The following is a 13,336-nucleotide window of genomic DNA, read 5'->3' as shown; positions in this document are numbered from 1 at the left end:
CATTCCAGGGTAGCACATTCCAGGGTAGCGTGGCCGAGTGGTTTAAGGCGTTTGAGTTAGGCTCCAGACTCCTCGGGGGCGTTGGTTCAAATCCCATTGCTGCCAGCAGCCATTTTAACCAAGGCAGGGAGGCCCTCTAACCCGCTTGGGAGCGGGCTTGTTTTACGCAAACAGGAATAGACTGCAGCCGTTCCGCAGAGTCAGTATTAGGGAGGTCGTTTGACCTGTCGTAAAGACCCGTGGAACACACCATGACAAGGTAGCGTGGCCGAGCGTTCTAAGGCGCTGGATTAAGGCTCCAGTCTCTTCGGGGGCGTGGGTTCGAATCCCACCGCTGCCAGGGAAATCTTTTGGAAAGCTCCTGAGGCTGCGAAGCGACTGGAGAAGTGACGCTGCATGCTCATCCAAACTTAGCCGCTTTCGCATTCTTTGCCATTTAGCAAAGTCAGTGCTGGAAGCTTGTCCCAGCCTCTGCTCCATTCCAACAGAGGCACACCAATAATTTACAATCATAGGAGAGGTGCAATAAAAAACAAACAAACAATTCAACGAATTTGAAAATTATATTAATGAAAAACAATGAGTAGTCTACAAGAATGGAGACAGCCAATGTCACTCATGGAAAGTTTTGGGTGAAATAACAGCTGCCTGATCATTTTGATTTTAAATGCAACACAGCTGGCTATCGTTTTCACATAAGCCCCAAAAGCCTTGATTAGCGGATTCAGGTGTGCTTGATCATAGATGGACCTCCACTCCACAGGAAGGGGGCCACCAGAAGTAGGACTGCATACCCTGTATTAAGGATGCCTTTACGGCGGCGAATTACAAGGCATCAGCTTGTGGCGAAGCGCAACCCAAATACAGCGACGATGATCCCTACACCGCTGTTCTGCTCTCCAGAGCAAATACAGAGCAGTGACACTCTCGATAAATGAGCGATCAACAACAGACATCTTGTAAAAAGATGGCTACCAACGGGGTTTGAAACTTTTTGAAACTTTCGCCTCTGACGCACCTGACGTGCGTAAATTTCGCTTCAAACTTTTGTTTTTATGCGCGTCCATTTCGCTCTTGACGGGTGAATGAACACAAAGTGGTCACGCGTATAAATAGAAGCGGCAGGCGCGAATTTAGACGCGTATTCGCGTTTGGTGTGAACGTAGCATAAGGCGCTGGATTAAGGCTACAGTCTCTTCGGGGGTGTGGGTTTGAATCCCACTGCTGCCAAGACAGAGTTTTGGAAGGCTATTGTGCATACCCAAAAAAAAAAAAAAAGTTCTTTGCCCGCATTCCAGAGGCTTTGCAAAGAAGGTCCGGCGGCCGACGTTCTCTCTATCTTTGGGGTGGGGGAAGAGGGCAGAAAACGGCCCACAAAAGCGCAAATCCCAGGGTAGCGTTGCCGAGTGGTCTAAGGCGCTGGATTTAGGCTCCAGTCTCTTCGGGGGCGTGGGTTCGAATCCCATCGCTGCCAGCAGCCATTTTAACCAAGGCATGGAGGTCCTCTAACCCGCTTGGCATCGGGATTATTTCACGCAAACAGGATTAGACTGCAGCAGTTCTGCAGAGTAAGTATTAGGGAGGCCGTTCCACCTGTGGAAGAGACCCTTGGAGCGCAACCCGACGAGGTAGCATGGCCGCGCGGTCTAATGCTACATTCACACCAAACGGGAATATGCGTCTGGTCCGAGTGTTTTCAATGTTAAGTCAATGGTAAAACACGTTAACACGCGCCTGGAGTTCTTGCGGCGCGAATGAGGCGCAGCGCGGTAGACGCGAATTCGCCTCATCCGCGCGTCTAGTTCGCGCGAATGGCGCGAATTGAGCGTCTGGCGCGTTAGGTGCGTTAAGCGCGAATTGTGCTTTTTTGTGAATCACGCGTCTGACAAAAATTCGCGTCTGCTACCCGAGGTGAAAAATCGGAACTTCTGTGTCAATTCACGCCGCGTTAACCAATCAGGAGCTGCTTGATGCTGACCTCCACTCTACAGGAAGGGGGCCACCAGGAGTAGGACTGCATACCCCTGTATAAAGGATGCCTTTACGGCGGCGAATTACAAGGCATCAGCTTGCAGCGAAGCGCGACAAGAAAAAAAAAGGGACCACGAGGGTGAATGTGCCAGGGTAGTGTGGCCGAGTGGTCTAAGGCTCTGGATTAAGGCTCCAGTATCTTCGGGGGTGTGAGTTTGAGTCCCACTACTGCCAAGACAGAGTTTCGGAAGGCTATTGTGCCTACACAAAAAAAAAAAAAAACGTTTTTTGCCCGCACTCCAGAGGCTTTGCAAAGAAGGTCCGGCGGCCGACGTTTTCTCTGTCTTTGGGGTGGGGAAAAAAGGTCCCACGAAGGTGAACATTCCAGGGTAGCACATTCCAGGGTAGCGTGGCCGAGTGGTTTAAGGCGTTTGAGTTAGGCTCCAGACTCCTCGGGGGCGTTGGTTCAAATCCCATTGCTGCCAGCAGCCATTTTAACCAAGGCAGGGAGGCCCTCTAACCCGCTTGGGAGCGGGCTTGTTTTACGCAAACAGGAATAGACTGCAGCCGTTCCGCAGAGTCAGTATTAGGGAGGTCGTTTGACCTGTCGTAAAGACCCGTGGAACACACCATGACAAGGTAGCGTGGCCGAGCGGTCTAAGGCGCTGGATTAAGGCTCCAGTCTCTTCGGGGGCGTGGGTTCGAATCCCACCGCTGCCAGGTAAATCTTTTGGAAAGCTCCTGAGGCTGCGAAGCGACTGGAGAAGTGACCCTGCATGCTCATCCAAACTTAGCCGCTTTCGCATTCTTTGCCATTTAGCAAAGTCAGTGCTGGAAGCTTGTCCCAGCCTCTGCTCCATTCCAACAGAGGCACACCAATAATTTACAATCATAGGAGAGGTGCAATAAAAAACAAACAAACAATTCAACGAATTTGAAAATTATATTAATGAAAAACAATGAGTAGTCTACAAGAATGGAGACAGCCAATGTCACTCATGGAAAGTTTTGGGTGAAATAACAGCTGCCTGATCATTTTGATTTTAAATGCAACACAGCTGGCTATCGTTTTCACATAAGCCCCAAAAGCCTTGATTAGCGGATTCAGGTGTGCTTGATCATAGATGGACCTCCACTCCACAGGAAGGGGGCCACCAGAAGTAGGACTGCATACCCTGTATTAAGGATGCCTTTACGGCGGCGAATTACAAGGCATCAGCTTGTGGCGAAGCGCAACCCAAATACAGCGACGATGATCCCTACACCGCTGTTCTGCTCTCCAGAGCAAATACAGAGCAGTGACACTCTCGATAAATGAGCGATCAACAACAGACATCTTGTAAAAAGATGGCTACCAACGGGGTTCGAAACTTTTTGAAACTTTCGCCTCTGACGCACCTGACGTGCGTAAATTTCGCTTCAAACTTTTGTTTTTATGCGCGTCCATTTCGCTCTTGACGGGTGAATGAACACAAAGTGGTCACGCGTATAAATAGAAGCGGCAGGCGCGAATTTAGACGCGTATTCGCGTTTGGTGTGAACGTAGCATAAGGCGCTGGATTAAGGCTACAGTCTCTTCGGGGGTGTGGGTTTGAATCCCACTGCTGCCAAGACAGAGTTTTGGAAGGCTATTGTGCATACCCAAAAAAAAAAAAAAAAGTTCTTTGCCCGCATTCCAGAGGCTTTGCAAAGAAGGTCCGGCGGCCGACGTTCTCTCTATCTTTGGGGTGGGGGAAGAGGGCAGAAAACGGCCCACAAAAGCGCAAATCCCAGGGTAGCGTTGCCGAGTGGTCTAAGGCGCTGGATTTAGGCTCCAGTCTCTTCGGGGGCGTGGGTTCGAATCCCATCGCTGCCAGCAGCCATTTTAACCAAGGCAGGGAGGTCCTCTAACCCGCTTGGCATCGGGATTATTTCACGCAAACAGGATTAGACTGCAGCAGTTCTGCAGAGTAAGTATTAGGGAGGCCGTTCCACCTGTGGAAGAGACCCTTGGAGCGCAACCCGACGAGGTAGCATGGCCGCGCGGTCTAATGCTACATTCACACCAAACGGGAATATGCGTCTGGTCCGAGTGTTTTCAATGTTAAGTCAATGGTAAAACGCGTTAACACGCGCCTGGAGTTCTTGCGGCGCGAATGAGGCGCGGCGCGGTAGACGCAAATTCGCCTCATCCGCGCGTCTAGTTCGCGCGAATGGCGCGAATTGAGCGTCTGGCGCGTTAGGTGCGTTAAGCGCGAATTGTGCTTTTTTGTGAATCACGCGTCTGACAAAAATTCGCGTCTGCTACCCGAGGTGAAAAATCGGAACTTCTGTGTCAATTCACGCCGCGTTAACCAATCAGGAGCTGCTTGATGCTGACCTCCACTCTACAGGAAGGGGGCCACCAGGAGTAGGACTGCATACCCCTGTATAAAGGATGCCTTTACGGCGGCGAATTACAAGGCATCAGCTTGCAGCGAAGCGCGACAAGAAAAAAAAAGGGACCACGAGGGTGAATGTGCCAGGGTAGTGTGGCCGAGTGGTCTAAGGCTCTGGATTAAGGCTCCAGTATCTTCGGGGGTGTGAGTTTGAGTCCCACTACTGCCAAGACAGAGTTTCGGAAGGCTATTGTGCCTACACAAAAAAAAAAAAAAATCGTTTTTTGCCCGCACTCCAGAGGCTTTGCAAAGAAGGTCCGGCGGCCGACGTTTTCTCTGTCTTTGGGGTGGGGAAAAAAGGGCCCACGAAGGTGAACATTCCAGGGTAGCACATTCCAGGGTAGCGTGGCCGAGTGGTTTAAGGCGTTTGAGTTAGGCTCCAGACTCCTCGGGGGCGTTGGTTCAAATCCCATTGCTGCCAGCAGCCATTTTAACCAAGGCAGGGAGGCCCTCTAACCCGCTTGGGAGCGGGCTTGTTTTACGCAAACAGGAATAGACTGCAGCCGTTCCGCAGAGTCAGTATTAGGGAGGTCGTTTGACCTGTCATAAAGACCCGTGGAACACACCATGACAAGGTAGCGTGGCCGAGCGGTCTAAAGCGCTGGATTAAGGCTCCAGTCTCTTCGGGGGCGTGGGTTCGAATCCCACCGCTGCCAGGGAAATCTTTTGGAAAGCTCCTGAGGCTGCGAAGCGACTGGAGAAGTGACGCTGCATGCTCATCCAAACTTAGCCGCTTTCGCATTCTTTGCCATTTAGCAAAGTCAGTGCTGGAAGCTTGTCCCAGCCTCTGCTCCATTCCAACAGAGGCACACCAATAATTTACAATCATAGGAGAGGTGCAATAAAAAACAAACAAACAATTCAACGAATTTGAAAATTATATTAATGAAAAACAATGAGTAGTCTACAAGAATGGAGACAGCCAATGTCACTCATGGAAAGTTTTGGGTGAAATAACAGCTGCCTGATCATTTTGATTTTAAATGCAACACAGCTGGCTATCGTTTTCACATAAGCCCCAAAAGCCTTGATTAGCGGATTCAGGTGTGCTTGATCATAGATGGACCTCCACTCCACAGGAAGGGGGCCACCAGAAGTAGGACTGCATACCCTGTATTAAGGATGCCTTTACGGCGGCGAATTACAAGGCATCAGCTTGTGGCGAAGCGCAACCCAAATACAGCGACGATGATCCCTACACCGCTGTTCTGCTCTCCAGAGCAAATACAGAGCAGTGACACTCTCGATAAATGAGCGATCAACAACAGACATCTTGTAAAAAGATGGCTACCAACGGGGTTTGAAACTTTTTGAAACTTTCGCCTCTGACGCACCTGACGTGCGTAAATTTCGCTTCAAACTTTTGTTTTTATGCGCGTCCATTTCGCTCTTGACGGGTGAATGAACACAAAGTGGTCACGCGTATAAATAGAAGCGGCAGGCGCGAATTTAGACGCGTATTCGCGTTTGGTGTGAACGTAGCATAAGGCGCTGGATTAAGGCTACAGTCTCTTCGGGGGTGTGGGTTTGAATCCCACTGCTGCCAAGACAGAGTTTTGGAAGGCTATTGTGCATACCCAAAAAAAAAAAAAAAGTTCTTTGCCCGCATTCCAGAGGCTTTGCAAAGAAGGTCCGGCGGCCGACGTTCTCTCTATCTTTGGGGGGGGGAAGAGGGCAGAAAACGGCCCACAAAAGCGCAAATCCCAGGGTAGCGTTGCCGAGTGGTCTAAGGCGCTGGATTTAGGCTCCAGTCTCTTCGGGGGCGTGGGTTCGAATCCCATCGCTGCCAGCAGCCATTTTAACCAAGGCAGGGAGGTCCTCTAACCCGCTTGGCATCGGGATTATTTCACGCAAACAGGATTAGACTGCAGCAGTTCTGCAGAGTAAGTATTAGGGAGGCCGTTCCACCTGTGGAAGAGACCCTTGGAGCGCAACCCGACGAGGTAGCATGGCCGCGCGGTCTAATGCTACATTCACACCAAACGGGAATATGCGTCTGGTCCGAGTGTTTTCAATGTTAAGTCAATGGTAAAACACGTTAACACGCGCCTGGAGTTCTTGCGGCGCGAATGAGGCGCAGCGCGGTAGACGCGAATTCGCCTCATCCGCGCGTCTAGTTCGCGCGAATGGCGCGAATTGAGCGTCTGGCGCGTTAGGTGCGTTAAGCGCGAATTGTGCTTTTTTGTGAATCACGCGTCTGACAAAAATTCGCGTCTGCTACCCGAGGTGAAAAATCGGAACTTCTGTGTCAATTCACGCCGCGTTAACCAATCAGGAGCTGCTTGATGCTGACCTCCACTCTACAGGAAGGGGGCCACCAGGAGTAGGACTGCATACCCCTGTATAAAGGATGCCTTTACGGCGGCGAATTACAAGGCATCAGCTTGCAGCGAAGCGCGACAAGAAAAAAAAAGGGACCACGAGGGTGAATGTGCCAGGGTAGTGTGGCCGAGTGGTCTAAGGCTCTGGATTAAGGCTCCAGTATCTTCGGGGGTGTGAGTTTGAGTCCCACTACTGCCAAGACAGAGTTTCGGAAGGCTATTGTGCCTACACAAAAAAAAAAAAAAACGTTTTTTGCCCGCACTCCAGAGGCTTTGCAAAGAAGGTCCGGCGGCCGACGTTTTCTCTGTCTTTGGGGTGGGGAAAAAAGGTCCCACGAAGGTGAACATTCCAGGGTAGCACATTCCAGGGTAGCGTGGCCGAGTGGTTTAAGGCGTTTGAGTTAGGCTCCAGACTCCTCGGGGGCGTTGGTTCAAATCCCATTGCTGCCAGCAGCCATTTTAACCAAGGCAGGGAGGCCCTCTAACCCGCTTGGGAGCGGGCTTGTTTTACGCAAACAGGAATAGACTGCAGCCGTTCCGCAGAGTCAGTATTAGGGAGGTCGTTTGACCTGTCGTAAAGACCCGTGGAACACACCATGACAAGGTAGCGTGGCCGAGCGGTCTAAGGCGCTGGATTAAGGCTCCAGTCTCTTCGGGGGAGTGGGTTCGAATCCCACCGCTGCCAGGGAAATCTTTTGGAAAGCTCCTGAGGCTGCGAAGCGACTGGAGAAGTGACCCTGCATGCTCATCCAAACTTAGCCGCTTTCGCATTCTTTGCCATTTAGCAAAGTCAGTGCTGGAAGCTTGTCCCAGCCTCTGCTCCATTCCAACAGAGGCACACCAATAATTTACAATCATAGGAGAGGTGCAATAAAAAACAAACAAACAATTCAACGAATTTGAAAATTATATTAATGAAAAACAATGAGTAGTCTACAAGAATGGAGACAGCCAATGTCACTCATGGAAAGTTTTGGGTGAAATAACAGCTGCCTGATCATTTTGATTTTAAATGCAACACAGCTGGCTATCGTTTTCACATAAGCCCCAAAAGCCTTGATTAGCGGATTCAGGTGTGCTTGATCATAGATGGACCTCCACTCCACAGGAAGGGGGCCACCAGAAGTAGGACTGCATACCCTGTATTAAGGATGCCTTTACGGCGGCGAATTACAAGGCATCAGCTTGTGGCGAAGCGCAACCCAAATACAGCGACGATGATCCCTACACCGCTGTTCTGCTCTCCAGAGCAAATACAGAGCAGTGACACTCTCGATAAATGAGCGATCAACAACAGACATCTTGTAAAAAGATGGCTACCAACGGGGTTCGAAACTTTTTGAAACTTTCGCCTCTGACGCACCTGACGTGCGTAAATTTCGCTTCAAACTTTTGTTTTTATGCGCGTCCATTTCGCTCTTGACGGGTGAATGAACACAAAGTGGTCACGCGTATAAATAGAAGCGGCAGGCGCGAATTTAGACGCGTATTCGCGTTTGGTGTGAACGTAGCATAAGGCGCTGGATTAAGGCTACAGTCTCTTCGGGGGTGTGGGTTTGAATCCCACTGCTGCCAAGACAGAGTTTTGGAAGGCTATTGTGCATACCCAAAAAAAAAAAAAAGTTCTTTGCCCGCATTCCAGAGGCTTTGCAAAGAAGGTCCGGCGGCCGACGTTCTCTCTATCTTTGGGGTGGGGGAAGAGGGCAGAAAACGGCCCACAAAAGCGCAAATCCCAGGGTAGCGTTGCCGAGTGGTCTAAGGCGCTGGATTTAGGCTCCAGTCTCTTCGGGGGCGTGGGTTCGAATCCCATCGCTGCCAGCAGCCATTTTAACCAAGGCAGGGAGGTCCTCTAACCCGCTTGGCATCGGGATTATTTCACGCAAACAGGATTAGACTGCAGCAGTTCTGCAGAGTAAGTATTAGGGAGGCCGTTCCACCTGTGGAAGAGACCCTTGGAGCGCAACCCGACGAGGTAGCATGGCCGCGCGGTCTAATGCTACATTCACACCAAACGGGAATATGCGTCTGGTCCGAGTGTTTTCAATGTTAAGTCAATGGTAAAACGCGTTAACACGCGCCTGGAGTTCTTGCGGCGCGAATGAGGCGCGGCGCGGTAGACGCAAATTCGCCTCATCCGCGCGTCTAGTTCGCGCGAATGGCGCGAATTGAGCGTCTGGCGCGTTAGGTGCGTTAAGCGCGAATTGTGCTTTTTTGTGAATCACGCGTCTGACAAAAATTCGCGTCTGCTACCCGAGGTGAAAAATCGGAACTTCTGTGTCAATTCACGCCGCGTTAACCAATCAGGAGCTGCTTGATGCTGACCTCCACTCTACAGGAAGGGGGCCACCAGGAGTAGGACTGCATACCCCTGTATAAAGGATGCCTTTACGGCGGCGAATTACAAGGCATCAGCTTGCAGCGAAGCGCGACAAGAAAAAAAAAGGGACCACGAGGGTGAATGTGCCAGGGTAGTGTGGCCGAGTGGTCTAAGGCTCTGGATTAAGGCTCCAGTATCTTCGGGGGTGTGAGTTTGAGTCCCACTACTGCCAAGACAGAGTTTCGGAAGGCTATTGTGCCTACACAAAAAAAAAAAAAAACGTTTTTTGCCCGCACTCCAGAGGCTTTGCAAAGAAGGTCCGGCGGCCGACGTTTTCTCTGTCTTTGGGGTGGGGAAAAAAGGGCCCACGAAGGTGAACATTCCAGGGTAGCACATTCCAGGGTAGCGTGGCCGAGTGGTTTAAGGCGTTTGAGTTAGGCTCCAGACTCCTCGGGGGCGTTGGTTCAAATCCCATTGCTGCCAGCAGCCATTTTAACCAAGGCAGGGAGGCCCTCTAACCCGCTTGGGAGCGGGCTTGTTTTACGCAAACAGGAATAGACTGCAGCCGTTCCGCAGAGTCAGTATTAGGGAGGTCGTTTGACCTGTCGTAAAGACCCGTGGAACACACCATGACAAGGTAGCGTGGCCGAGCGGTCTAAGGCGCTGGATTAAGGCTCCAGTCTCTTCGGGGGCGTGGGTTCGAATCCCACCGCTGCCAGGGAAATCTTTTGGAAAGCTCCTGAGGCTGCGAAGCGACTGGAGAAGTGACCCTGCATGCTCATCCAAACTTAGCCGCTTTCGCATTCTTTGCCATTTAGCAAAGTCAGTGCTGGAAGCTTGTCCCAGCCTCTGCTCCATTCCAACAGAGGCACACCAATAATTTACAATCATAGGAGAGGTGCAATAAAAAACAAACAAACAATTCAACGAATTTGAAAATTATATTAATGAAAAACAATGAGTAGTCTACAAGAATGGAGACAGCCAATGTCACTCATGGAAAGTTTTGGGTGAAATAACAGCTGCCTGATCATTTTGATTTTAAATGCAACACAGCTGGCTATCGTTTTCACATAAGCCCCAAAAGCCTTGATTAGCGGATTCAGGTGTGCTTGATCATAGATGGACCTCCACTCCACAGGAAGGGGGCCACCAGAAGTAGGACTGCATACCCTGTATTAAGGATGCCTTTACGGCGGCGAATTACAAGGCATCAGCTTGTGGCGAAGCGCAACCCAAATACAGCGACGATGATCCCTACACCGCTGTTCTGCTCTCCAGAGCAAATACAGAGCAGTGACACTCTCGATAAATGAGCGATCAACAACAGACATCTTGTAAAAAGATGGCTACCAACGGGGTTCGAAACTTTTTGAAACTTTCGCCTCTGACGCACCTGACGTGCGTAAATTTCGCTTCAAACTTTTGTTTTTATGCGCGTCCATTTCGCTCTTGACGGGTGAATGAACACAAAGTGGTCACGCGTATAAATAGAAGCGGCAGGCGCGAATTTAGACGCGTATTCGCGTTTGGTGTGAACGTAGCATAAGGCGCTGGATTAAGGCTACAGTCTCTTCGGGGGTGTGGGTTTGAATCCCACTGCTGCCAAGACAGAGTTTTGGAAGGCTATTGTGCATACCCAAAAAAAAAAAAAAAGTTCTTTGCCCGCATTCCAGAGGCTTTGCAAAGAAGGTCCGGCGGCCGACGTTCTCTCTATCTTTGGGGTGGGGGAAGAGGGCAGAAAACGGCCCACAAAAGCGCAAATCCCAGGGTAGCGTTGCCGAGTGGTCTAAGGCGCTGGATTTAGGCTCCAGTCTCTTCGGGGGCGTGGGTTCGAATCCCATCGCTGCCAGCAGCCATTTTAACCAAGGCAGGGAGGTCCTCTAACCCGCTTGGCATCGGGATTATTTCACGCAAACAGGATTAGACTGCAGCAGTTCTGCAGAGTAAGTATTAGGGAGGCCGTTCCACCTGTGGAAGAGACCCTTGGAGCGCAACCCGACGAGGTAGCATGGCCGCGCGGTCTAATGCTACATTCACACCAAACGGGAATATGCGTCTGGTCCGAGTGTTTTCAATGTTAAGTCAATGGTAAAACGCGTTAACATGCGCCTGGAGTTCTTGCGGCGCGAATGAGGCGCGGCGCGGTAGACGCAAATTCGCCTCATCCGCGCGTCTAGTTCGCGCGAATGGCGCGAATTGAGCGTCTGGCGCGTTAGGTGCGTTAAGCGCGAATTGTGCTTTTTTGTGAATCACGCGTCTGACAAAAATTCGCGTCTGCTACCCGAGGTGAAAAATCGGAACTTCTGTGTCAATTCACGCCGCGTTAACCAATCAGGAGCTGCTTGATGCTGACCTCCACTCTACAGGAAGGGGGCCACCAGGAGTAGGACTGCATACCCCTGTATAAAGGATGCCTTTACGGCGGCGAATTACAAGGCATCAGCTTGCAGCGAAGCGCGACAAGAAAAAAAAAGGGACCACGAGGGTGAATGTGCCAGGGTAGTGTGGCCGAGTGGTCTAAGGCTCTGGATTAAGGCTCCAGTATCTTCGGGGGTGTGAGTTTGAGTCCCACTACTGCCAAGACAGAGTTTCGGAAGGCTATTGTGCCTACACAAAAAAAAAAAAAAATCGTTTTTTGCCCGCACTCCAGAGGCTTTGCAAAGAAGGTCCGGCGGCCGACGTTTTCTCTGTCTTTGGGGTGGGGAAAAAAGGGCCCACGAAGGTGAACATTCCAGGGTAGCACATTCCAGGGTAGCGTGGCCGAGTGGTTTAAGGCGTTTGAGTTAGGCTCCAGACTCCTCGGGGGCGTTGGTTCAAATCCCATTGCTGCCAGCAGCCATTTTAACCAAGGCAGGGAGGCCCTCTAACCCGCTTGGGAGCGGGCTTGTTTTACGCAAACAGGAATAGACTGCAGCCGTTCCGCAGAGTCAGTATTAGGGAGGTCGTTTGACCTGTCATAAAGACCCGTGGAACACACCATGACAAGGTAGCGTGGCCGAGCGGTCTAAAGCGCTGGATTAAGGCTCCAGTCTCTTCGGGGGCGTGGGTTCGAATCCCACCGCTGCCAGGGAAATCTTTTGGAAAGCTCCTGAGGCTGCGAAGCGACTGGAGAAGTGACGCTGCATGCTCATCCAAACTTAGCCGCTTTCGCATTCTTTGCCATTTAGCAAAGTCAGTGCTGGAAGCTTGTCCCAGCCTCTGCTCCATTCCAACAGAGGCACACCAATAATTTACAATCATAGGAGAGGTGCAATAAAAAACAAACAAACAATTCAACGAATTTGAAAATTATATTAATGAAAAACAATGAGTAGTCTACAAGAATGGAGACAGCCAATGTCACTCATGGAAAGTTTTGGGTGAAATAACAGCTGCCTGATCATTTTGATTTTAAATGCAACACAGCTGGCTATCGTTTTCACATAAGCCCCAAAAGCCTTGATTAGCGGATTCAGGTGTGCTTGATCATAGATGGACCTCCACTCCACAGGAAGGGGGCCACCAGAAGTAGGACTGCATACCCTGTATTAAGGATGCCTTTACGGCGGCGAATTACAAGGCATCAGCTTGTGGCGAAGCGCAACCCAAATACAGCGACGATGATCCCTACACCGCTGTTCTGCTCTCCAGAGCAAATACAGAGCAGTGACACTCTCGATAAATGAGCGATCAACAACAGACATCTTGTAAAAAGATGGCTACCAACGGGGTTTGAAACTTTTTGAAACTTTCGCCTCTGACGCACCTGACGTGCGTAAATTTCGCTTCAAACTTTTGTTTTTATGCGCGTCCATTTCGCTCTTGACGGGTGAATGAACACAAAGTGGTCACGCGTATAAATAGAAGCGGCAGGCGCGAATTTAGACGCGTATTCGCGTTTGGTGTGAACGTAGCATAAGGCGCTGGATTAAGGCTACAGTCTCTTCGGGGGTGTGGGTTTGAATCCCACTGCTGCCAAGACAGAGTTTTGGAAGGCTATTGTGCATACCCAAAAAAAAAAAAAAAGTTCTTTGCCCGCATTCCAGAGGCTTTGCAAAGAAGGTCCGGCGGCCGACGTTCTCTCTATCTTTGGGGGGGGGAAGAGGGCAGAAAACGGCCCACAAAAGCGCAAATCCCAGGGTAGCGTTGCCGAGTGGTCTAAGGCGCTGGATTTAGGCTCCAGTCTCTTCGGGGGCGTGGGTTCGAATCCCATCGCTGCCAGCAGCCATTTTAACCAAGGCAGGGAGGTCCTCTAACCCGCTTGGCATCGGGATTATTTCACGCAAACAGGATTAGACTGCAGCAGTTCTGCAGAGTAAGTATTAGGG

The 13,336-nt window shown here is 50.6% G+C and overlaps 12 non-coding genes across 12 annotated transcripts; all 12 read left to right on the top strand.

Annotated features, from left to right (window-relative positions):
- Positions 1 to 258: 258 nt before the first annotated feature.
- trnal-aag (transfer RNA leucine (anticodon AAG)) lies at positions 259 to 340 on the top strand. Its single transcript has one exon. It is a non-coding gene; the product is annotated as a tRNA-Leu (tRNA).
- Positions 341 to 1,392: 1,052 nt separating this feature from the next.
- On the top strand, positions 1,393 to 1,474 carry trnal-uag (transfer RNA leucine (anticodon UAG)). The gene has a single exon. It is a non-coding gene; the product is annotated as a tRNA-Leu (tRNA).
- A 1,135-nt stretch (positions 1,475 to 2,609) lies between these two features.
- trnal-aag (transfer RNA leucine (anticodon AAG)) lies at positions 2,610 to 2,691 on the top strand. The gene has a single exon. It is a non-coding gene; the product is annotated as a tRNA-Leu (tRNA).
- A 1,053-nt stretch (positions 2,692 to 3,744) lies between these two features.
- trnal-uag (transfer RNA leucine (anticodon UAG)) lies at positions 3,745 to 3,826 on the top strand. Its single transcript has one exon. It is a non-coding gene; the product is annotated as a tRNA-Leu (tRNA).
- A 1,136-nt stretch (positions 3,827 to 4,962) lies between these two features.
- trnal-aag (transfer RNA leucine (anticodon AAG)) lies at positions 4,963 to 5,044 on the top strand. The gene has a single exon. It is a non-coding gene; the product is annotated as a tRNA-Leu (tRNA).
- A 1,051-nt stretch (positions 5,045 to 6,095) lies between these two features.
- trnal-uag (transfer RNA leucine (anticodon UAG)) lies at positions 6,096 to 6,177 on the top strand. The gene has a single exon. It is a non-coding gene; the product is annotated as a tRNA-Leu (tRNA).
- Positions 6,178 to 7,312: 1,135 nt separating this feature from the next.
- On the top strand, positions 7,313 to 7,394 carry trnal-aag (transfer RNA leucine (anticodon AAG)). The gene has a single exon. It is a non-coding gene; the product is annotated as a tRNA-Leu (tRNA).
- A 1,051-nt stretch (positions 7,395 to 8,445) lies between these two features.
- On the top strand, positions 8,446 to 8,527 carry trnal-uag (transfer RNA leucine (anticodon UAG)). The gene has a single exon. It is a non-coding gene; the product is annotated as a tRNA-Leu (tRNA).
- A 1,135-nt stretch (positions 8,528 to 9,662) lies between these two features.
- trnal-aag (transfer RNA leucine (anticodon AAG)) lies at positions 9,663 to 9,744 on the top strand. The gene has a single exon. It is a non-coding gene; the product is annotated as a tRNA-Leu (tRNA).
- A 1,052-nt stretch (positions 9,745 to 10,796) lies between these two features.
- trnal-uag (transfer RNA leucine (anticodon UAG)) lies at positions 10,797 to 10,878 on the top strand. Its single transcript has one exon. It is a non-coding gene; the product is annotated as a tRNA-Leu (tRNA).
- Positions 10,879 to 12,014: 1,136 nt separating this feature from the next.
- Positions 12,015 to 12,096, top strand: trnal-aag (transfer RNA leucine (anticodon AAG)). Its single transcript has one exon. It is a non-coding gene; the product is annotated as a tRNA-Leu (tRNA).
- A 1,051-nt stretch (positions 12,097 to 13,147) lies between these two features.
- Positions 13,148 to 13,229, top strand: trnal-uag (transfer RNA leucine (anticodon UAG)). Its single transcript has one exon. It is a non-coding gene; the product is annotated as a tRNA-Leu (tRNA).
- Positions 13,230 to 13,336: the final 107 nt, after the last annotated feature.

Source organism: Garra rufa, chromosome 2 (genome assembly GCF_049309525.1).
Source record: "Garra rufa chromosome 2, GarRuf1.0, whole genome shotgun sequence".
Lineage (NCBI taxonomy): Eukaryota > Metazoa > Chordata > Actinopteri > Cypriniformes > Cyprinidae > Garra > Garra rufa.
The sequence above is the reverse complement of the archived record's forward strand: the minus strand, read 5'-3'. Positions and strand labels throughout refer to the sequence as shown.